Source organism: Arachis ipaensis, chromosome B9, assembly GCF_059453495.1.
Source record: "Arachis ipaensis isolate K30076 ecotype BB chromosome B9, ASM5945349v1, whole genome shotgun sequence".
NCBI lineage: Eukaryota > Viridiplantae > Streptophyta > Magnoliopsida > Fabales > Fabaceae > Arachis > Arachis ipaensis.
In genome coordinates this window covers 128,846,787-128,873,415 of record NC_142444.1, presented here as the reverse complement: position 1 = coordinate 128,873,415, position 26,629 = coordinate 128,846,787, and the positions used below count along the sequence as shown (strand labels likewise).

At 35.5% G+C, this 26,629-nt stretch overlaps 1 pseudogene; it reads left to right on the top strand.

The window, feature by feature from the left end:
- Positions 1-23,972: 23,972 nt before the first annotated feature.
- LOC107615824 (purple acid phosphatase pseudogene) lies at positions 23,973-24,952 on the top strand (annotated as a pseudogene).
- The last annotated feature ends 1,677 nt before the right edge of the window (positions 24,953-26,629 follow it).

The window sequence follows — 26,629 nt, the reverse complement described above, 5'->3', positions numbered from 1 at the left end:
GAAGAGGCCATTGAAGATGTTCTGAAGCTTCTGCCTAAATCTGATCAGCTGGATGGTTATCAAAAAGCTGAGGAAGATATGCGCTTCATGAAGTTTGATTGGGATGCAGTCAAGGCCAGGATAGCCCTTGACCCGACCGTTCCTTGGATTATGGGTCAGAACACTACCATGCCAAAGGGAATCAAGCAAATTTACTTGAATGATGAGGCTCGGCTATGGCATCAGTTACTTAGCAACTTCATTATGCCGAGTACTCACGAGACTGAGATACCAGCCGCTATGATCACCCTCCTATGGTGTGTGATAGAGGGTAAGGACCTGTACCTGCCACGCTTTATCCGATACTATATGGCCAGGGTCCACGTCCGAGGCACTCTTCCCTTTCCTTATCTGATTACACAGTTAGGCCGTCGAGCTGACGTGCCTTGGGAGGATGCTGATGAAAAGCCACCTGCTACAGAATGCAAGAAGATTATCCCTCACAGCAGGAACTTTCTGGCTTTGGGCTACAGACCTCCTTTCCTCACTGCTACTACTGAGACAGCCACACCATCTGCCAGCCCCTCTTCCTCTACAGCTACCCCTGCCATCACCACTGCACCTCCACCTGCCCCAGAGCCCGTCTATCATCTAGTGCACCGCCTATTTCGACGGCTTGACCAGATGGAGCGTCGCAACAAGCGACGCTATGAGCACCTGAAACTGATGATACGATCTGGCGATTCCCCTCCGAGCCTAACATACCATCCGAGGCATCTGAGGAGCAGGCGGATGATCACGAGGCAGAGACCCATCCACAGAGCGAGGCTGCACAGGCAAGCACAGAGCAGGCCACATCACATCAGGAGGCTCCGCCTCAGATTCAGGCTGTAGACCCCGAGATCCCTATCCAGTCAGCACTTCCTCTGCAGCAGGCAGATCCTCAGACCACCACCACAGAGACTCCAGCTACCCGTCCTTCCAGTGATGACACCCCTTCACACCCTGCTTGAGTGAGCATCAGGGACGATGCTTCATTTTAAGTGTGGGGAGGTCGCCATCTCTGGAGTATTTTTTTTGGTGAACCACTACAGACTCTTTCATTTTATTTTGCTATTTTTCTGTATTTTTCTCTTTACTTTTATTTTTATTCTCCCAGTACTTATACATTGCTATTTTTATGTATTTTTACTCTATTTCTGCATTTTGCATTTTCAGTTCATATTTTAGCCATTTAGTTTAGTTGTAATTCTAACTTATTAGTTATAGAAATTGTGGATTACTTAGTATAGTTTACCCTTTTTAGCATAAGATAGCATAGTTTAAATTGAAAATATAAAAAGGAAGTAAACTAGGAACTTGAACATAATAGAAACAATCCACACACCTTGTGTATATAGCATTACATGTTAGTTAGTTAACAACATTTCATCAAGGAGGAACACTAGAACTTTAAAGCCACCTTAATTTTTACATTGAGAATAATGGGAACTTTTAATTTTACTTGCATGACATACATAACTGATATATGATTTTTGAGCTAGAAAATACACAGCCTGTGAGTTTTGAGCTTAATTGTATGGTTACATTCAAACCATAAAATTTTATTCCTGTGTGTTCCACCCTTCTTATTTATTCTGGTGTTCTTTATTTTGTTTTAATCTATATGTCCAATTATAAAATAGAAATACATACCAAGAGAGTGATTGAGGCCATTATTTGATTTTAGCTCACTTATCCCAAAATAGCCTACCTTTTACATCTCCCTTGTTAGCCCCCTTGAGCCTTTACATCCCCTCTTATTCTATAAGCCACAATACTAGCCTTAAGCAGAAAAACAAAATAAAAATCCAAAGTTGGATCCTTGGTTAGCTTAAGATAGAAATTGTATAATTGTTTGAGTGTGGGAAACCTATTGGGAACATGGATGATAAAAACAAAAGGTAGAAAAGTTGAAAAGAATAAAATAATTCAAAATAAAAGTTTTGGGAAGCAAGCTCATGTGAAATAAAAATATTTGAATTACCATGTGCATTAAAAAAAATGTGTCATTTTTCAGTAGTTGAATAAAGGAGACACAAAAGAATTCCCCAAATGTGAGATAAAGCAATGCACATGGGATAAAAAAATAATAAACATTGAAACATGAGCATGTAACATCAAAAGTGGGAAAATATAGGAAAATAGGTAGAGAAGTTTTGCTTTACAAAGTATGTATGTTAGGTGAGATCTTGGACTAATCAAGGATTCACTTAATTAGCTCACTTAGCCTTATACATATACCTTTACCTTTACCTTGGCTCCATTACAACCTTAACTAAAGACCTCATGATTTTTGGTATGTCTATATTCTATAATTGTTGATTGGTTAGATGAAGAACAAGGTTATAGAAAGTAAGAATAAAAAGAAGAATAGAGTGATTAACCCAATAAACACTGAGTGACTAGAGAGTAAACATAAAATCCAGTGAGGGTTCAATAGCTCATTAACATATATCTCTTCTGAAATCATTAATTGTCTTGCAAGTTTATAAAATGTTTTTCTCTCCCATTTCAATTGTAAAGGCACTTTATCAACTATCTAAGGTTTGGCTATATATATATATATATATATGATTCCTTGAGAATGTGAATTAATTCAACTACATGCAAGCTTTATATACAAGTGAATAAAAATTTAGAATTGCATGATGCATCTAGGTAGTTGCATTTAGATTAGATTGCATTGCATGACATTCCACCACTTTAACCTAACATTACTCTTGGACTTAGCATGAGGATATGCTATTGTTTAAGTGGGGGGAGGTTGATAAACCCATATTTTATGATATATTTTGTGCTTAATCTGAGTGATTTATTCAATCCTTCACCCACTTATTCATATTAATTGCATGGTTTTATATTCCCTTTCTTATTATGTGATGTATGTGAAAAACATGTTTCCTATGCTTAAAAATAATTATTTTGATTACCCTTTATCTCCATTCGATGCCGTGATTAGTGTGTTGAGTAGTTTCAGATCTTCTAAGGCAGGAATGACTTAAAGGATGGAAAGGAAACATACAAAAATGGAAGGAAAGCACCAAACGGAGTTTTTGAAGAAACTGGCATCCACGCGATCGCATGGGCGACGCGGCCGCATGCCAGTGCGAAAAGGCATTGACGCAGCCGCATGACTGACGCGACCACGCGTCTCGAGTGAAACACATATGACGCGGTCGCATGACTGACGCGACCGCGTGACAAGGAAAACTCCGAATGACGCGACCGCGTGACCCACGCGGATGCGTGACAGAGGCCACGCACTAGAAATTGCAGAAAACGCTCATAGCAAATTCTGAAGCCCTTTTTGGCCCAAATCCAAGTCCAGAAGGCATAGACCAGAGGTTATGAAGTGGGAGAATGCATCCATTCAAGGAGAGTCTCCACTTTAGTTAGTTTTCATGATTTAGATTTAGTTTTGAGGGGGAGATTCTCTCCTCTCTCTTTAGGATTAGGATTTAGATTTAGGATTTTATGCGCTTTCAGGATTATCTCTTTATCAGGTTCAATATTCCTTTTTATTATTTTCTCAATTTTATTTATGAATTCTTCTATGTTACAGATTACTCTTTGAATTAATGTTATTTGAGGTATTTCAGTTTAATATTGCTTTCTTTTATTTACATTGTTGTTATTCCCATTTGAAGACATTTTTATTCCAGTAGATTTACTTTTCTCCTTTTGGTCTTGGTTAAGAAATCAGTAACTCAGGAGTTATCAAACTCAAACATGATTAATAATTGTTATCTTTGTTAATTAAATTAAACTTCAATAATCCCAATCTTTTCTTAGGAAATAAATAGGATCCGAAGATCAAACCAATTAATCCCTTGACCTTCCTTTGCTTTAGTAAAGGTTAACAAAGTGGAATTAAGATTCAATTTTCATCATCATTGATAAGGATAGCTAGGATAAGACCTCTAATTTCTCATACCTTGCCAAAAGTTTATTTACAGTCATCTATTTATTTTACTTGCCATTTAAATTACTTGTTCTTCATTTACTTTAATTGCTAATTAAACCATTCGCTCCTCATTCTCAAAACTCCAATTTACAACCTCCATAACCAATAATAAGAACATACTTCCCTGCAGTTCCTTGAGAAGACGACCCGAGGTTTGAATACTTCAGTTATCAATTTATTTAGGGGTTTGTTACTTGTGACAACCAAAACGTTTGTACAAAGGGATTTCTGTTGGTTTAGAGACTATATCTACAACGCGACTGTTTTTATAAAATTCTTTACCGGCAAAAATCCCGACGTTTAGTGCCATACAGAGAGCACTGGATCTTTCACCTAGCCCAAAGGGGCTGGATGCATATCAAGAGGCCTCTCTTAAGCGCCAGATGTATCAGTTCGACTGGACCAGCGTCCTTGGAGTTATAGCCCAATCGGGCAGCACCGGTCAAAATCCAAGAGCATCTCCGCCCAATCACTTACCTTAGAGGCTCACGTGTGGGCATAGATTATGTCTCACTATATCTTTTCGAGCACTCATGAGTCCACCTTCACAGCGGACATGGCTGTTCTCATCTGTTGCATCCTGACAGAGCAACCTCTCAACCTGCCCCGACACATCCGGCAAGCCATGGGACACGTGCAGATAGCGGGTAACCTGCCTTTCCCCGCATTAGTTTCAGATTTAGTCTTTGCAGCAGGTGTTTTCTATAGGGCTGGGGATACTAAGACCATGATCCCAAGAGCCGATCAGTATGTCCCGAATGGCAAGTACATCAGATCCCCAGTTTCCTCTGCAAGCCGACCTCCAGGCCCATCCTTGGACACTCCTCCATCTTCTACTCCACCATCATCCACGCCACAAGCACCATCCACCCATCAAATGTTCCTTCAGATCCTTGAGAGGTTCGACCAGCAAGACCGGCGGATGGAGCAATTGGAGCGCCGCAACAACTGCCGATACAACTATCTGAAGGAGCTCATTGTTGGTACCCACCCACCTCCGAAACAAAAGGACACACTGGATTCCCCTTCACCTAGTAGCACAGGGAGCCATGACGAGCCAGACAGTGGAGGCGATGCTTCCAACCCTACTTTGCTCCTTACTAATGGCACGGAGGACCGTGCCAAGACTTAAGTGTGGGAAGGTCAGTCCTTGACTTCCGGAGGTAATCTCTCTCTCTCTTAACACCAATATTTTAGATTTCTTTTGTTAGATAGGATAGATTGCATGATAATAATTGTTTGCATGTATGTTTTGCTTGGTTATAGTAATGAGTTTCTTTTCAAGACCCTATTTTATAGTATTTCACTAATTTAAATTGAAAATTTGTGTTAAACTTGGTTGAAGATTGTAATTTGGAACATGAATTATGGCTAAGAACACACAACCTGTGAGATTTTGAGCTTAATTATATGGTTACATTATTTAACCATAACTTTTATTCTTGTGTGTTTATTCTCTATGATTGCAATCTATGGTTTGTTCCATTCTATATGTCCATTGTTTAGTATATTTGCATGCATACATATGATTGAGGCCATTAATTGTTATTAGCTCACTTATCCCAAATAGCCTACCATTTCAATTACCCTTGTTTGCCACTTTGAGCCTTTTAATCCCTATTTATTCTTTATATTACCACATCATTAGCCTTAAGCGAAAAACAATTAATTATCCCATTTGAATCTTTGGTTAGCTTAAGATATAGATTGTGTGTCAACTAAGTGTGGGAAATTGTGGGAACTTAGGTTGATGAAAATGTGTTGTGTAAAATATTGGGAATTAGGGTGCATATTCATGTGAGACCAGAAAAACCACATGCATTGATATGTTATGTTTGCTTTCATGTTCATAAAAAATAAAAAATAAAAAGATAAAAAGATAAAAAAAATTGTACAAAATAAATAAATAAATAAATAAATAAATAGGGGACAAAATTACCCCAACGTTAAGTTTAATAAAAGATCAATGCATATGTGGTGAAATTAAAAAAAATTGATATATGAGTATGTGAAATATACAAAAGTAAGATTATGGGTAGCTAGGAATAATTTTATATATATGGAGTGTGTGTATATTAGGTGAGAACTTAGGTTAGTCAAAGATGCATATTATAGCTCACTTGGCCATACATATATCCTCACTTACAACCTTGAAAAGACCTCATGATGTTTGCATTTGTACACTAAATATTTGTTGATTGGTTAGACGAAGAACAAAGTTTTAGAAAACATGACTAGAGAAGAGTAGAGTGATTTACCCTAGACACCTGAGAGATTAAAGTGCATATACACTTCCAGTGAAGGTTCAATGCTTGATTCTATGTTCCCTGCTTTCATGAGCCATCTTCTTACAAGTTGCTTGCCTTTTATTGTGTGATTTGAATTAGTAAAATCTGATTTATATTTGTCTTGAAGAACTTGTTTACTTTTAGCCAAGTAGATAGAAACATCTTAGCATATAGTTGCATTCACATACATAGGTTGCATCTCATGAGTCTTGCTCCCCCCCCCCCCAATTCATTCTTTTGGTCTCCTTAAGCTTAGCATGAGGACATACTAATGTTTAAGTGTGGGGAGATTGATAAACCACTATTTTATAGTTTATCTTGTGCTAAATTGAGTGGTTTTTATCAAGTCTTTTGCACACTTATGCATACATTTTGCATGTTTTATATTTTCCTTCCTAATTTTATGTTAGGATTGAAAACTTGCTTCCTAAGCTTTTAAATTGTGTATTTTTAATTTCCCTTTATACCATTCAATGCCATGATCTGTGTGTTAAGTGTTTTCAGGCTATATAGGGCAAGAATGGCTTAGAGGATGGAGAAGAAGCTTGCGAAAATGGAAGGAACACAAGAAATAAAGGAGATGACCAATGAGGATCGATGCGCACGCATGGTTCACGCGTGCGCGTGATTTGGAGATTTTCACTACGACGCATACGCGTACATGACGCGTACACGTGACAAGCGAATTACATAGCGACGCGTGCACATACCTGACGCGTACGTGTGACCTATGCGTACGCGTGACGTGCGCCATGTTTAGAAATCGCAGAAGACACTAGGGCGATTTTGGGCTGAGTTTGGACCCAGTTTTCGGCCCAGAAACACATACTAGAGCCAGGAGACAAGCAGAGACTCAACACATATTCACTTTTACACAGTTTTGAGTTTTTAGTTTGGAATCTGAGAGAGAAAATACTACTTCCTCTAGGGTTCTTCATATTCATAGTTTTTAGGATTTTATGCTTTTGATTTGAATATTGAGAAGAGTTACTACCTCCGTTGAAGTTTCCATCATTCTAGTTTGTTTTCTTATTCCCTTACTATTTTAATCACCCATTGACCCTGTTCAGATGTTACATATGGATATCAATTGTTTTGAAATTTATTAATACAAAGAATTATTTTTATCTTTAATAAATTTTCTGTTATTACTTTATTCGAATTACCATGTCTTCTTTTTATTCCCTTTATATGTCTATAAAAATGGTATTCATGTCAATGGAGTAGACTCCTAACTTGACTTGGGAGTTGATTAATAGGAGACCCTTGAGTTGGAATACTCAAATGTTGATTTTAATTGGAAGTTGTTGGTCAATTCTCTAGTTACTAACGCTAACCCTTCCATAAGAGAAGATTAGGACTTGTGAATCAGAGTTGGCTCAATTACTTGACTTTCCTTTATTCGGTAAAGGTTAACTAAGTAAAAACAACAACCTCTTACTATTACACTTGAGAAAACCCAACAAGGATAGAACTTCCAATTAATCTTCTCCTGGTCAAGGCTTTTATTTTAATTATATAAATTCTCTTGTTAATTTTCATTGCTTTAATTTATAATCATTTATTTTTCTGTTCCCCAACTCTAAAATTTCTCGAAAAAATTCCTGACCAATAAAATAGCACTCATTTGTCAACTCGTTGGGAGACGACCTGGGAATTCTACTCCCAGTATTTTATTCTTAAATTGTGACAACTCTTTCTAAATTGATAAGCAGAATTTTCATCGGTTAAGAACTGTACTTGCAACGCTATTCTCACTATCAATTCTTAATCGGCAATTCTCCGCCCGTTAGTGTATATGGCTTAATTTGTTGGATGTATATGGCCAATTGTTGGGTGTATATGGCGTAATTTGTTAGGTGTATATTTCTGAACTCATATAATGTAATATAATCAACTGTTGCAACTATTCTAATATTGCTTGTCCTTGGGTGTATACTGCTTGACCTTGTATATTTATGCATGTTTGAGTGAATTGAACATCATTTTGAACTGATCTAAGTAAAATAATCAACTGTTGCAATGGTTTGGGTGTATGTGGCTGATCTATGGGTGTATCTGACTGATATATGGGTGTATTTTTTATATATTGATAGCATCTCTTTTTCATTGCAGTAAAAATGGCAAGCAAAAACCAAGTTGGAAAAAATGTAAGTACAAATATATGTCTTAGATCAAATCAGTTTTTCATAATAGAAATATATCTGACTCTAATTTTGCTTTGTTTACAGCAAACCAAAGACCTGAAGTGTGCAACCCATTTGATGAGTGAGAAATTCGGAAATATGAGCGAGGAGAAGAAAGAAATTGTTAGGGATTTGGGGTTTGGTGGCATGATGCACATCCCACCGCTAAGGGTGCATCACAAATTATTAAAGGAGTTGGCTAACTCCTTTAAATTAGGGAAAAACACACTCGAAACCGGCTATGGTTTGTTTAGAGTAAGACCAAGCACAATAGGGGCTACGCTTGGCCTCAACGCGTCAGGTAACTCATTACAGACATAGGTGTATATGAGCTATATTGGGGTGTATTTCAAGTGATATTTGGGTGTATTTCAAGTGATTTTCATACTATGTTGTTTTCCTTTTTGTAGGAGATATATTTTCTCAAAAAGTCAGTTATAAGGAACTTTCTGAAGAAAACAAACAGATTTTTAGAAGATTCCAGGGGAAGACTCTAAAAAATCTGACAGATGAGATGATGACTATTGCTGTTGAAAATGAACAGGATCGCCTCATGTTCAAGAGGATTTTCATCCTCTATATACAGATGGTGTTCCTGTTACCAACCACAATAAACAAAATCTCCACTGTGCACCTGGCACCAATTTTCAAGATGGACATAATAAAATAGGGAAACTGGGGAGCACATGTTCTGAATTTCATCATCAAGGGCATAACAGATTATAATCTAAAAAAGAAAAAGGCAATTGACGGCTGCCTGTTTGCCCTGATGATAGTCTACTTCCATCTATCAAAAAATAAAGACAAGAAAGGAGAAGAAAGACCTCCACAACCCTGGATTACCAACTAGACTAGAGTGCAGTTGGTTGAAAGAATGAGAGCAGAAATGGATGAACATATGGTAAGTAAAAAGAATACCTTTGGTGTATTTTATTTACATGAATACTGTTAACTAACATTTCTACTATTTCAGGGAATTGTAAAGATGGCCGAAACAAAGGAGAAATTAAAACAAATGAAGAAAAAAGATAAGAAAGAAAAAAACAAAAAAACAAAAAAAGGAAAGCAAGTTCATCATCATCAGAGACTGAAACATCTGAAACTGAAGTCTATTCTTCCTCTGACTCTGAGACTGAAGAAGACTCAAAGGGACCAAAAAGGAAACAACCCACCCGAACAGCCAAAAAGTAAGTAACATACTTGGGTGTATTTTGTCACTTTTAGGGTGTATTTTGTCACTTTAGTCTTTTGTTAATAATGATTGTTTGCCTTCCAGAATTGAATCCAAAAAATAGGAAGAAGAATCAGGAAGATTCTGATTCAGAAACTAAATCGAATGATGAGTAATGTTCTGAAATTCTCATCGCTTTCTTTTCTATTTATTCTCAAAATTTCTTGTATTAACAGTGCGTTTTTTATTAACCTTCAGAAGCGAAGAGTCATCACCAGTAGAAAAACAAAAAACAAAGAAAAAGAGCAAACTCATTGTTGAGGATTCATCTCCTGAACAAACTCAATCCTATCATGGGTAGGATACTTTGTAAAGCTATACTACCATTTATGTTCAAAATTATATTTGTTAACATGTTGTTTTATGCATATACTGTCAGATCTGAAATTGGAACTGAAGAATTAGAAGAATTATTGAGGGAATCTAAAAAGAAGAAAAACAATGAAAAATATGTTGCACAGGGGTTTGTAATGTTTGGGGTGTATATTACCTATTTTAAGGTGTTTTCATTGCTAATAATTGTTTCTGGTTTCCTAGGGAGAAGGGAGCTGACATGCGATCGAAAGAAGGTCACTATGACTCATCTAAGACGTAAGAACTTTTATTTAATAAAATCTTGTTATCCTGATTTAACCGTATGGTATTTTTACTGAATGATATCTATTCCATCTTTAGAATACCAGACGTAAACTTAGGAAGTGATGATCCTTTGTCTCAAGGACACACGGATCAAAGCAGCATAAACAAACCGGCAGAGAGCATGTACTTTTTCTTTCTAATACCGGTTGCTTTTATCTTTTATTACCTTCTGCTTCTAATTCTGTATATATTTTTTTTAGAAAAAAAAGTCCTTTAATGTTTTATTCGAGAAAAAAAAGGCAGGAAAAAAAAGCAAAAACTGCAGCTACGTAAGTTCTCAAAAAAATAAAGCCCGTGTTTCTTTTGATTACTTCGGGTGTATTTTTGACTTTCTTTGGGTGTATTTTAGGTTGAATATAGTTGAAGAGTCAGCCAATGAGCCAGCTGAAGAGAACATGATGGTTGTGCGGGTAGAGACATAGTCAAAAACCGAAGCGCTTTCAATGTGAGTTTTTCAAGAAAATTTCAACCTTATAACCATTTTATTTTCGCGGGCTTTGTTAACCTTTTATTTTTCTTCTTGTTTAGAGTTTCGATTCAAGTTTATCTACCACTGTCCCAAACAACCACTATGCCAGAAATTGAACCAACCCCTGTGCCAGAAATTGAACCAACCCCTGCAAAGTCTCCAAGTGAAAAAATTAATGAAGAAACTACAAAAAGGTAAGGAATAATCTTGGGATGTATTTGTTTATTGTTTGGGTGTATATTGTCATTGTTGGGGTGTATATCCTCACAATTGATCTGTAATACTGCAGCACTCCAGAACCACCGCCAAAAACTGAAGAAAGCACACCCCCACTTCCACCAGCTCCATCTAAAGTGTAAGTTCAGCAGAGTAAAATTTTGTTTTCAATATCATTCATCTATTCTTATTCTTATAGTACGTTATATCTCATCACGCAGTAATCCAGCCCCAGAAGATGCTGCTGTACTTATGATGATGGCACGGACAGCATCGTACATTCCTAAAGAAGGTCCGATGCCATCATTCAGCCTCGGCTTGACTGATTCAAGACAAGAAGAAACAGCAACGTAAGAGGGTGCAGCAACGCAAGAGGGGCAGAGGGAAAAAAATCCTGAAACGCCAAAACTAATAGAACATTTAGGGGAGCTGGTGGAAAAAATTGCAGGCAGTGGGGTAAAAACAGAAGGTAAAACTCCACCTATTCATAAGCAAAGTGGTGAAGAAAATTTTGAAAAATTTGAAACTCCTGCGAGGATAAATGAAATGAGTGCTTAAATGAAAGAGAAATGCTACATCTGGGCCACACATGTGAAAACATACGCAGATGGACGTACTAATGAGTATGACGCCGTGTGCACACTCAATGCCCAAGATCGATACATTTTGTCAAAAATCCACTTCGCATCTCTCAAAGCTGATACACATATAGAAGCTGAGGTAATATTAGAATAACATTAATGATTTTATCATGAAAAGTAACTGCAATATTGATTTATGTAAAATTGATTTGGGCTTTTATTTCTAGATTGTCTCTTCCATGTGCCTCATCCTTAACTAGCAAAACAATAAAAGGTTTCAAGAAGAAATATACTGTCTCCCCCCTGATATTGTGGTAAATTGTACTTCAACAAATCTTAGGTGTATCTTCTGTATTCGTTTGGGTATATTTTCTGTATTCGTTTGGGTGTATTTTTTGTATTTGTTTGGGTATATTTTCTGTATTCATTTGGATGTATTTTTTGTATTCATTTGGTGTTTCACAATTGTTGCAAAACATGGCCATTGGAAATCATCCAAAAGGGGTATTCTTACAGCCTAAAACCAATAAGCCATTCAGGGTGGAAGACTACCTAATGTTTATACCCTTCATGGACCTTAAAAAATTAGCATTGCATCGTTATGTAAGTTTTCGTTTCTAAAACTTCTTATTACCATTCTTTACTTATGTGCCAAATAAACTAAAACACTGTTCAATGTGGACATACTTCAGATTTTTGCACCTGTTTTCCATTCAAACCATTGGTGGTTATGGGTGGCTGATACAAGGAAAAAAAATTTTGTACAACCCATATCACAAGACTTGTCCAGCCGATGAAAGAATGAACATAAATAAATTCGCTGTAAGTTGGTTCTGTGTTCTGTATTTTAATATTTGGGTGTATTTCTGTTCAATATAAGGTGTAGGTTTGTGCTCCTTTGTGTGTATTCCTTTATTAAATTTATTCATATATTACTAATTTTTTTTGTGTTTTAAGGGATATGTAATTTCAAGAATGAGAGTATATGCTGGGGGGCACCTCTGAAGAAAAAGGATCACGAAATTCATACACCATACATTAACATCTCAGGCCAAAAGACAAGGTATAAATCTTTTAATCTAAAAATTAAACTTTCCTAGATGTAATTTGCTAATTTATTTCTTGTTTTTCAGATATGACTGTGCTATTTATGTAATGAAGTGGCTTGAGATAATTCAGTCTGAAAACGTTAAAAGGGAAAAGTATGAGTGGGACAACTGGACCCAGGTAATTGTGTTTAAAAACTACATAACTCTGTATTACCTTACTAAATTAACATAGTTGATTAAAAAGAAAATTCTTTTAAACTTCAGGACGAGGTGGACCACTATAGAGTAGAATATGCTTCCCGGATTCTATTCAATAAAATGAATCAAGACAAAGCTGAAGCCATTAGGGGAAGTGATGCAATAAGACTGTCCAAGCCATCCTCATTGTTATTGAGTCCATATTGTCAGATAGATTCTAATGATATTGACACTGATTAATCTAACTGTTATATAGTCTTGTAAGAAATTGAACACATGCTGTAAAAATTTGCCAATTATAATCCAGTTTATTGTAAAAAAAATTTACATAATTAAACTCTCTCTGCTGTATTCAAAATGTCTGAATTACAGGTACTATAATATGAAGGAAAACATCAAACCAAATATACACCCATAACCTGACATTTTACACCCAAAGAAAGTTGAATATACATCCAAACATCTATCCCCTGATGTTTTATCCCTAAACCCTAAAACCCTAAACCCTAAAACCTAAACTCTAAAACCCTAAACCCTAAACCCTAAAACCCTAAAACCATAAACCCTAAAACCCTAAACCCTAAATCCAAAACTATAAACCATAAACCCTAAACCCTAAAACCCTAAACCCTAAACCCTAAACCTTAAACCACCCAACCTACTATACACCCAAATCATCGAATTTTACACCCATAAGATCACATTTTACACCCAAGGAAGTTAAATATACACCAGACTTCTATCCCCTGATGCTTTATCCATAAACCCCTAAAACCTAAACAACCTAAACCCTAAACCCTAAACCTAAACCCTAAACCCCTAAACATAAAACCCTAAAACCCTAAACCCTAAACCCTAAACTCTAAACCACCTAACCTACTATACACCCAAATCATCGAATTTTACACCCATAAGATCACATTTTACACCCAAGGAAAGTTAAATATACACCAGACTTCTATCCCCTGATGCTTTATCCCTAAACCCCTAAAACCTAACCCCTAAACCCCTAAACCTAAAATCCTAAACCCTAAAACTTAAACCCTAAACCCTAAAACCCTAAAACCCTAAACCCTAAACCATAATAAAAAAACAAACAATAATTTATAACATAAACAACAGATTCTAATATATATATATAATGTCAAACACAAGAAAATTCAGAAATACACCCAAAAACTAAGCTTTACACCCATATTCTGTAACTATACACCCAAAAAACTATCCCCTGCTGTTGGTTCCCTGAACTGATAATTCATAACACATCCTTGATATTGGCTGGAATTTGGATGCACCACTGATGCAGCATCAAAGAGGTTTAACTAGATATAATAAACTCATATATTAGCAACAATATTAACAAGAAAATTAAAATCAATCACCACAAGTTTAAAGAACATCACTTTTACCTCGTTTAGAGCTTTTGTTTTCTTCTTCTTTAAGGCATTTGCAATCTGTTTGTCCAACTTTGAACCTAGCCTATTTTTTGGACATCCTCTTGTTCGAACCCTTGGAGGGCTTTGAAGCTCGTTAACGAATTCCAAGTTGGCATCTTCATGAGATAACGAACATGTCCCCTTCCTTTTGGCTTTCAGTTCTTCCATCTCAACCATGACCTCATCGTACGCACGGTGCAGAATAGCAGTCAGCTCCTCCAATTCTGATTCAAATTCACAAATATTTTGCGAACGAAACACCAATTCGTCAAACCTCTTGCTTCTTGGCTCCAAAAGTGGCTCGCCGTGGCTGCTCTTGATGTGTGTGTGTCGCCTCTTTACCTTCTTGCTCCATTGTTCCGGTATGTATCTCGGTGACACTTGGGTTACTCGTTCAAAGCTTAACACGCTTTGTGCGTGATGGCACAATATGCCTCATGACTCGAATAATAAGCATTGGCATTTCACCTCAGCTGCTACTGAGTCATAAGTAACCACAAATTTGTTGAATATTGAGTTGCAAACTTGTTCTCCAACTTCATATACTGAATAGCCTAGAGCGGAGTTCGTTAATCTTGTGATGCAATTTGCCTTTCCTCTGAATTGTGCTTGAACTTCCCTAAACTTTTGGTGAGTGTACACATGTTGAAACTGAGCTTCAATGGAGGATTTTGTTGCACACGGTATGATCGTATGAAAATCTGTAGCATCCGATTCTCTCTCTGCTTGCTCCCTGCTTCCGAGGCAATTATCGTATTGTTTGACAAATTGAATAAGCGAGTTATTCCGTGTAATGAACTTGTTAAAAAATGAATGCATACTCTCGCTCCTTTGTGTGCTTCTCATCCCTGCCCAGAAGTGGTGATCCAGATAAATTGGAACCCATATATGATGGTCTTCGTAAAGATCTGCATAATACACCCAAATAAAGCTATAATACACCCAAAAAATGCAATTTACACCTCTGCTGTAGATTTTAAGCAACACTACCTGAAAGTCACTTGTTGTCCACAAGACCATACTTCAGCAAAAAATCATTCCAATTCCTATCAAATAAGTCTTTGGTATGAGAGTTCCAAACAACTTGGCTCATTTCTTGTTCAATTTCTGCATGTCCCTTGTACTCGTTTAATTTGCTTGGAATCTTCTTCATGATGTGCCAAATATACCAATGGTAAATTGTTGTTGGCATACAAGCCTCTATAGCCCTTTTCATTGATGCACATTGATCGGTGAGAATCCCTTTCGGAGCATTTCCTCCTATGTAACGAAGCCAACATTAAAATAACCATTTGAATGATTCAATTTCTTCGTTTTTCATCAAAGAGCATCCAAGAAGTGTTGACTGACCTTGGTGATTCATGTCGACATACAAAAGAACCACAAACCAAATTATACCTGAAACAAATTACCATAGTGCAGAATGAAAAATCATTACGTACACCCAAAAAATAATTTTATACACCCAAAAACATCCAATATACACCTCTACAGCAAATTCATAAAACAAATTAATTTAGCATCATAAACATGAACAGCATATTACCTGTTGGTATTGTAGGTGGTGTCAAATGAAATAACATCTCTGAAATATTCAAAGGCAGCTCTACTTCTTGCATCGGCCCAAAAAGCCAGCTTAATCAATTGATCGTCCTCGAGTTCGAGCTCAAAAAAGAAATTCTGATTCTTCTCTTTCATTCTTAACAAATATTTCCTGAATTCCTTTGCATCTTCTTGTTCAGAAACATTCCGCACTTCTCTCGTGATGTAATTCCTCACATCTTTTTCAATAAAATTTAACTCGCGGTGACCCCCGGCTGCCGCAACAAATGATTGGTAAGTTTTGCTTGGTCTGATACCAGCCTCCTCGTTATTCTCTATTGTACGACGAACGGACATGCTTAGTTCTCTGTGCTGTTTGAGCATCTCTGCTTTACTTGGACAGCAAGGGTGTGAATGATGCAGCACAACTTTTGAAATGATCCAAGCACCAACATCCTTCAATGTGTGTATATAAATTCTTGCAGGACAGTTTAAACTAGCTGTGGGATTTGTCTTCTCGATTGGAGATATTTTAGATTTCTATTTTTCCTCTCTGATACATGTAATTAATTGATTCTTAATCTCGTTTCCCTTCTTATTTGTGCTCCGAACTCTTGTAGAAAAACCTGTAGCCTTGGCATAGTCCTTGTAAAATTTTCCAGCATCTTCAAGGGTGGTAAAAGTCATTCCAACCTTGGGAACAAACTGGTCATCAACAACACAGAGAGGCTGCAGAATACACCATGTCAAAAACAAGAAAATACTATAGAATTTCTGCACCTCATAAAAAAATAACAATTGAAGTAAAATACACCCAAGGACTCCTGATCTACACCCGAACGACAACAAGTCAACTAAAATAACAAGAAAAGCCATAAACTGTAAATACACCCAAACTTTCCTAAAATATACCCAAAAAGTTCTGATCTACACCCAAGCGTCTGCTATAAATTGCAGATAATTAATCAAAACTAATACATTAGATTCAATCCACAGATTATGTTCACGCATTAATTTCACAGTCAATGTTCACGAATTATTCAACTAGACAATCATAGACGAATAACTGCATCAAATTCAGAGTAATCGCAATTAGCTTAATCTAAATCAAACCTTAGGAACTTCATTCGATTCAAATTCAAAATCCACTTCGCCCTGATTCAGCTGACAATCTGAGGTTGAATCATCCATTATCTTCAAAATGAGTTCAAACTTTGATTTCAAAAACTAGAAAATCGAAAAAAAAATGAAGCTAGAGTTACAGAGAGAGAAACTCACGTCAATGACGAAGAACAAACCAGTGATAAACGCAGGTAAAAGAATGATCGAAAAGGCAAAGGAAGAATGTAAGAAGGAGAATGAAGAAATTTGGCAAGAAGGAGAACGAAGAAGGAAATGAAATCATTTGAAAATTGGAAATTATATATTCGCGCGTTAATTGATTTTGATTGAATTAATATTCTGTTATATAGCGCATGAAAGGTACGTAACATTAGGAGTGTGTTTAGGGAATTAGTTGTCTTCAGAACTTGTAACATTTGTAAGTGTTAATCGCTTGTATGCTAAGATTAATCGTTTCTTTTGAAGTTGTAAGTATATTGAGAATGAAATGCCTGCATAAAGACTTGCCATAATAGGTAGGCATAGCAATTATTTTACTAACATACGGGAAAGACCTATTGATCATGCCAAATTGCCAATTATGTAATTAGTTATTAATTAATAGAATTAGTACCAACAGATATGGAAAATGTTTCTTCTATTAATTAATAGTTTAGAATTTGAGTATTCGATATGGAAAATTCAATGCTTGAAGAGCAATGCCCCTTATGAAATCCATAATGCTTGAAAAAACACTTGTGGACAAAAAATAAAATAAAATTAGGATATAATTTTAGCATAATGACAAGGAGGGCATAGCTGCAAATTACACAGCGAGAGATCAAAAGTTCAAAGTTCAAATAAGATTTCTAATCATTTTTATTTAATAAAATGATGTTTCATAGGGAAAAATAATTTGTAATCCTTACAAGTCTTTTTTGGTTTTTGGACGGGACCCTTACAAGTCTAAAGATAAACAAAATTAAATAATTTCTATTTTTTAAAAAGACGGGGTGTATTTGCCTATTCGGTTTCCTATTCCTTTTCTTTTTTGGATAGATACATTGTTTGGTTTTTGGAATTCTGAGAAGTAGTGTTCTCATTCATGAAGCCCATCAATTGCTGGAGAAACTAGCTTAACTATTAGCCTACGGAATCAAATTAACAAACCCATCAATTGCTTAGAGGAGAACAAAAATTACGACAGATCGCTTCTAAAGAGAGGTTGTCTTATCATCAAAAAAAAAAAGAGAGAGAGGTTGTCTAATCTATTTCATAAAAAAAAAATCCTCTAGGCAAAAAACAAAGGGAGGGCGCTCTGTCCAGCAATTTTATTTGATTTAAATAATATGGTTATTTGGTCAGCAAAATTCTCATTATCAAACTTTTTTCTCATGAAACTAACTTAGCTCGATTCAATTAATACTGATTGGTTCGTTTTTAATGGAAAAATCGAAAGAAATAGATCACGAGTTCTTTATACGGATGGTAACACTATTTCAATATATGGGTATTTATCCTATCTCTATCCGCTCGAGACGGATAATTACTCGCTCCTACATCAGGACGAATTTTTAACGGGACGAATTTTTAGGTGAAGCGAAACGGAATTGAGTTTAGGTTAAATTTATCTCGGTATATATATATATATAATATTGTATCATATTTAAATTTTTACTTTAATTTATGTTACGTATATAATGATGGTTATATAAATTTTAAAATTTGATTTTATTTGTTGGATTTTAATAATTATATGAATAAATTGGAGGAAAGACGAATACCCGTAAAAATAGGTTAGGATTTAACTTTTTACTGTTCACGAGTAAAAGTGAGACGAATACGATGCGAGTTATTATAGAACGAAGTAGAATCAGATAAAGCAAAAACCCTTTCCTAACCCGTCGCATTACCACCTCTAATCCTTTGTTGTTTCTCTCCACGTTAGATTGAATTTCTACCAACAGTTAAAAAAATAAAAATGATAAAGTCCTAAAAAAAAGTCATACGAACTCGCATAATCAATTAAGTATAAACGATATTAGTAATGGGGCCTAATGAGGTTTTAAGTTAATGTGTTCATCGGGAAGATCGATAAAAGAGAAGAGAATTCTTCCGCCTTTGAAAGAAGTTTATATATGTTGGTAGTAGGTATGATTTTTTCACTCCATAACATCTGTTAAAAGGTTGTTGAAAATATGGCATATAGTTTAGTTTATATCTCCAAGAGTCATTCAATTTTTTTCTGAAAAATTATTTTATATTACCTATGAAATACTGACACTTTATTGAATTGTCGTATTTGCGTATCGGAATATTTCGGATACAACATTCACCGACATTCGTCTGACATGCGTTTCTGTTGTGTCCAATCGTGTTTTAATAAAAAATAAAAAATTTTTCTTCGGACACGTCTGGACACACCTAAATATCATCACGTGTCAGCGTGTTCAGTCTTATTCTTAACATGTATTCTTAAAATAAATGTAGATATAGTATATATTATTATTTATTAAAATAAAAAAATTTTTAAATACTTGATATAATTAAAATAAGATATTAAAAATAATTAAAAATTTAATTTATATTTTAATATCAATAAAATATCAAAATATCATTACGATTTATCTAAAAAGTACTTCATGTAAGATTTTAAAATTCGTGTGTTGGCGTGTTTCATATCATATCGTGTCGTATCCCGTATCCGTATCAGTATTCGTGCATCATAGGTAATAATTATTTTTGCTTTTATTTTTAATTAATCTAACTTTAATAATTGACATTTATAGAAAAATTAACTTAAAATTTAAATGGATGTAATTTAAATTAACAATGTTATTTAATTTTGATAAACTAAGCCTTTAAATTAAAAAATAAGCATATTATTTTTATATTTAAATTAAAGATGTCCGAAAAATAAAGATGTCCCAAAAAAAAAGGAAAGCACGTTATGTTAAAAAAAAGAGAAATTCTCCACATACAAGCATTTTTTTATATAAGTCTTTACAAGTTATTATATTAACGCGCTTGAACTGTTACTGCACGTTCTTCTTCCTCTTCCTCTTCTTCTTCTTTTCTTTCGTTTCTTACTTTCTCTTTCTCCTTCTTCAACCGTTACTGCACAATTTCACTGCACCGTCTTCTTCTTCTTGCTGCATATTCTTCTTCCTCTTCCTCCTCTTCTTCTCCTTCTTTTCTTTCGTTTTTTGCCTTCTCTTTCTCCTTCTTCATTTACGTGCTTTTCTCTTTGTTTTCTTTTTTCATTATTCTTGATTTCCATTATTTTTTGATATCAAACTCTGAAATCGTTTTTGAAGAAGAAGAAGCAGCAGAAGATGAGGAGGAGAAAGAGAAAGAGTTCTGAATTATGCATAAGGTGTCCTTTGGGTGTATTTCTGTAATCGTTTGGGTGTATTTCTGTAATCGTTTGGGTGTATTTCTGAAGTTCCATTATTTTCAAAACGATTTCAAAGCTTGATTTCAGAAACCATGAAAATCGAAAAAAAAAGAAGCAAGAATACCAGTAATAAACGCAAGTAAAACAACTAATGAAAAGGCAAAGAGAATAACAAAGAAATATCGTTTGGGTGTATTTCTGTAATCGTTTGGGTGTATTTCTGAAGTTCCATTATTTTCAAAATGATTTCAAAGCTTGATTTCAGAAACCATGAAAATCGAAAAAAAAGAAGCAAGAATACCAGTAATAAACGCAAGTAAAACAACTAATGAAAAGGCAAAGAGAATAACGAAGAAATATCGTTTGGGTGTATTTCTATAATCGTTTGGGTGTATTTCTGTAATTGTTTGGGTGTATTTCTGACGTTCCATTATCTTCAAAACGATTTCAAAGCTTGATTTCAGAAACCATGAAAATAAAAAAAAAAAGGAAACAAAAATACCAATAATAAACGCAAGTAAAACAATTAATGAAAAGGCAAAGAGAATAACGAAGAAATACATGGAGGAAGAGGAAGAGGAAGAGGAAGAGGAAGAGAAGTCGTTCATAATCCACGGTGAGTGAAGAAGAGGAAGAGGAAGAGGAAGAGGAAGAGGAAGAGGAAGAGGAAGAGGAAGAAGAGTCGTTCATAATCCACTGTGAGTGTAGCGCTTTGGAAACTGAATAACGCATTAAAAGATCCTAATGTGTAACAACTTGTAAAACTTGTAAATAAAAAAAGACTTGTATGTATAGCAAGCTTCCTCAATCCATTTGTTTTACAAAAATAATACAACTGCAAAAAAAAATATTACTGAATTCAAAATAAAAAAACCCAAAATTTTAATCATAATCATTAACACAAAATAATATTTATTTAATTAATCTCTTTTATCTGTCACACACTGCAGCTTTGTTTTTATTCAGAATTATTGTTCTTTAGGGAACCAGTCAACACGTGTTCAGCACAAAATTTTTCCACGTTTGTTCAGCATATAAGAAAATTTTTCCTTTCATCACCGTAGCACTGTCCCAAAAAAAAGGCTTCTCTTTGTCGCATGATTTTTGTTTAGCAACAACTTTGGAGATTCTTTCCTCATCACTTTTACATGTCTCTCATCACTTTTGCATGTTTCATCTTTCGTCATCATTTGTTTTGCATGTCTCTCTCCTTCCTCATCAGGTAGAATTATTAGTAGGAAATACCAATATCATATATATTACATACCTGAATCATTAGCAGAAGAATCGCAAGCTTTGATGAGCCCATCACCCAAATATGAATAATTAGACTCATCTTTGCAATAACATGTTGCCTGACTTGAACTCCAATCATAGCCACAGGCTCCACCTGAGTTCATACACTTGAGACATTCTGCTACACTTGCTATCCATCTCACCAAAAATCCATTTTGGATTGCACCTTCTATTTTGTTCCATGGCAAGTCCCCTTCATCATATTGCAACATCAATGGAATAAACACACTTGTTGTGCAAACAATACTAGAAGGAGGAGCACCTAGAGCTTCAGGCCTAGCATAAAAGTATTCATTTGAAGTCCTGTAGATTCTTATTTCCAGGCCCATATAGATCAAAGTCAAGGCTTTTGTTCACTGCTTTTGAAGGGCATAGGCCTTCAAAGTAGTCCACTCTTGCTATCTTCATGGTTTGATTTTCCAGGTAAGCCTCCAAAACCTGGTATCTCATTCCCTTGATGGTTATGTAAGTAGTGAAGGCATGCATGATCACGATCACAGTTGAGTTGTTCTGCTGCACTTTGAACCCAACTCTTATAAGAATACGGACACCACTCTCATGTTTCTTCGTCACTTGTTTTTTCGTCCCCTCTCATTCACTCTTTACTCAGGTAGAATCTATCTCATCAAATTTTAGATATTTCTTTTACTTTCATCTTATTATACTTTGTTATTATTCTTCTTTTCTTTCATTAGACATGAATTAGCTCGTTTTTTTCACAAGTCTTATTTTATTTAAGGGCAACAGTTCAATAAAAATTAAGTTTTTTTTTATGGTTTAACTTAATTTGGTATGTATTCACATGAAGCTTGTGAATTTTGATCCCGTTTTCGTATTGCCCATATCATATTCTTTCTTTGTTTATGAACCGTCCAAACTTGTGCAAGTTGCAATTCGAATTATTTAAAAAAAAAAAAGTTTCCCCTTTGTCACATGATTTTTTGTTAGTTACAACTATGGAGATTTTTCTGTTTCTACTTTTTCTCCCTTCATCTAGGGTCTTCTAATTTATTCTATTAAATTTAGTTGTGGAATAGATGTGAATAAATTAAAAATGATATGAAATTTTACTCCCTAAAATATAAAAAATAATATTTAAAAATAAAAAATTGTATACTAATTTTTTAATCTTCCATCGTATACAATAAAAATATAAGAAATTATATAATTTTTAAAGTTAATATTAGTTACTTTCTTATTATAAAACTATTTTTTATTTTTTGAAATTTTGAATTTAAGGTTAAGTTTTAATATTTAAAATTTAAAATTTTTAAAAATTAGTTGATATTAACTTAAAAAATTGTTCCGTGATTGAAGTCTATGTGTTAAATAATTAAATATTTATCTTGATATATCTCCTATTGAAAAACATATTCGGAATTGCCTAGAAAAATTTGTAAACATGCATATCATAACTAGTGACACAACAATCATCATAGTGATACAAGATTAAAACTCATGGCCATGGGTTTACTGTGTTATGGCACGCTGAACCTCCCATCCGATTTCACAGCGATGCTGAACCTGCAAAGGTTGCATCATTTTGTTAACTTGTTTTAATCACTTTGGGAACTTATAGCCCCCACAGCCTTAAAAGTTGAAACCTGTTTCTTTTATATTGACTGCATGTTGTAGAAATTGTATCACCACTGTTTGTCTGTTTGATTCCTCCTCCATTTATATATTGGCTGCTAATGCGTGTCACATATACATATACATTACTTGTCACCACCCACACCATGTATATTTAACGTTGAGATGGGAGCTGTTATTTAATTTTACACTTATAAGTTAAGCTAATCTGTTAAAAAAATATTTTTACACTAAAATTAGTTATTAATGTATTTGTGTAAATACATGTATAGTTAATTTAATTTCAATGTATATTTATATTCTAACATGTATTTTATACTGATAATTAATTTTATATACACGGAACATAGTCTTCTTTGTTATTATCAAAAAATGGGGAAGCAACAATGAAAAAATTTAAGAGATTAGTACTTTTATTAAAATTTGACCAACATTTAACTAGCAAAAAAAAGTGAATAATCATATACTATTAGATATAATCTTATATCATAAAAAATACTAATAATGATTAATTGATGGTTACAAACTATAAAATCTCCTACCCTAGCACTCTTCCGATTACAGGTGCGGAATGCACTTGTTACAAAGACACAATGGTATCACTTCACGGCCATTGTGATCGATGGGATGGGTTTTTTCACCGATGCCTATGGCCTCTTTTGCATCTCCCTCGTCACCAAGCTCCTTGCCCGCTTGTACTACTACGATGGCTCCAACAACTCCGGTTCTCTTCCGTCCAATATTTCCTCTGCCATCAATGTTGCATTCTGCAAGAATGGGTTCGGGTTCCAAGGTTTTGGTTTTTGGATTGGTTCTTGTGAATGTGGCAGTATTGTGTAATGGAGGATCAACAAACACCTTCCTTAGGAGGAAAGAAGAGAAAGCTGTGAATATGCCACTTGACAGTGATGTCTTTGCTATTCCTCTAATTACAATGCTCTCCAAAAGGTTCATACAAATGCAAGGTGATCACGAGGAAAAAACAGTGATTGTATCATGGACAGCGGTGATGAACCAGGCTCCAGCAAAGTGCAATACTGGAGCGAGAACAGTAAGCAAAAGAAGCTAATTGCTAAGGGAAGACATGTTACGTATAGATACTTCAATTACTCATCTTGTTTTATTCATCATTGCACCGTCATAAATTTGGAGTACAACGCCAAATACTACTATGAAGTTGGAATCTCGAACACAACGAGATAATTTTGGTTTGTGACTCCTCTTCAAGTTGGTTCTGATGTGCCATACACTTTTGGTGTCATTGGTGATCTTGGTCAAACATATGATTCAAATAAAACTCTTAGTCACTGTATCACACTTTGCTGGAACCTGATTCATCACTGTCACCGACGACACAATCACTGCTTTTCCCTCATGATCACCTTGCGTTATATGAACTTACTGCGGAGCATTGTAACCAGAGAAACAGTAAAGACATCACTGTCAAATGGCATATCCATAGCCTTTCATTACACTGGCACATTCACAAGGACCAATCCAAAAACCAAAACATTGAAACCCACTAAACTCATTTTTGCAGAATGCAACATTGATGGCAGAGGAAATATTGGACAGAAGATAACTGGGGTTGTTGGAGCCATTCTAGTAGTACAAGCGGCCAATGAGCTTGGTTACGAGGGAGATGCATAAAAGGTCGTAGGCATCTGTGAAGAAATCCATCCCGCGATCACCGTGAAGTGGTACCATCGTGTCTTTGTAACATCATGTGCATTCTGCACCTGCAATTGGAAGAGTACTGGGGCAGGGGATTTTATGATTTATTACCATCAATTAGTCATGATCAGTATTTTTAATAGTATAAGACTATATCTAATAGTACAAGATTGTTGGTCCTTAGATTTTTTCCTTGTTCTTTAGTCATTTTCTAATAATAACAAAGAAGACTATGTTACATGCATATCAAAATTAACTATCAGTATAAAATACATATTAAAATATAAATATACATTAAAAATAAATTAAATTATATATATATATATTTATACATAATATATTAATGACTAATTTTAATATAAAAATAATATTTTTTAACAGATTAGCTTAACGTATAAGTGTAAAATTAGATAGTAGCTCCCATCTCAATGATAAATAATTAAATATACATGGTGTGGGTGGTGACAAGTACTGTATATGTATATGTGTACATGACACGCATTAGCAGCCAATATATAAATGGAGGAGGAATCAAACAGTGATTGAAAATTCAAATAAGAAATAACAAACATTTTTTTTGAAATAAAGTAGCTCAACATAATAGAGTGGAGAAAATTTGAAGACAAAAAGACGAACAATACCTAGAAGAAAGCAACTTAAAAACTCTCTATGTCATCTCCGGCATAGCCATCAACAACACAACGAGCGCACACCTTTCCACTCTTCATTGCTAAGGAAGGTCATATTGATGATTTCTTCAACATCTTTGCTTTCATTCTGAAATATCCTCCTATTCCGTTCCATCCAAATGTTCCAGATGCCTCCTTTCTACGCGGCTCTTCTGTCCAACTTAGGAAGTGGTCCTTCATTAATTTCGGAAGAGACCATAGTCGGCCAAACACAGACAACCAAGCATTCCACACCTTCCAGGCATAAACGCACCCAAAGAACAAGTGATGGACCTACTCAACATCCCTGTTGCATAAGACACACCGCGTATCATCCTGGTTGAGAATCCCAATCCTACTTAGCCTTTCCTTCGTGTTCACCCTGCCTATCAAAACGAACCAGGTGAAGAGCTCAACTTTTGGTGGGACTAGACCTTTCCAGATGGAGTTAGTGAAGCTGTAGCTGGTAATATCCTCCCCAAGCATTCCCTCTTGTAGCACCTGCACAAAGGAGTTAGTTGAAAAAATACCAAGTTTATCATATTTCCACACCACTCTATCCTCCCTAGTATTTACTATCCTCACAGGCCGCAAAGTCTCGTGCAACTGGCCCAGGAGTCCCAACTCCCACTGGAAGAGCTCTCTCCTCCATAGGAAGTTCCAAACCCATTCCAACCTATCCCAAAACCCACACTCCCCAATAAAAGAACCACACTGGCTTGAAACAGAGAAGAGACGGGGGAACCGATCTTTCAGGGCACCAGACTGGAGCCAAACATCCTCCCAAAATCTAGTCCGACGACCATCACCAACCTCCATGGAGAGACCTGTAATCATCTTTTGCCTTAAGAGTGGATCTGTTATCTGTATCTGGCATATATCCTTCCAAGGGCCTCCTCTGGTAGGTAGCACCTGAGTGGAAAGTAACTCATCCGGTTTCAGATTATTACAGGAACAAACAACCTTTTTCCACAATGGACACTCTTCCTTAGCAAACCTCCACCACCACTTAAATAAGAGTGCCGTGTTCCGAACCATGGCATCGCCAACTCCCAGCCCCCCTAATTTCTTTGGGGCCTG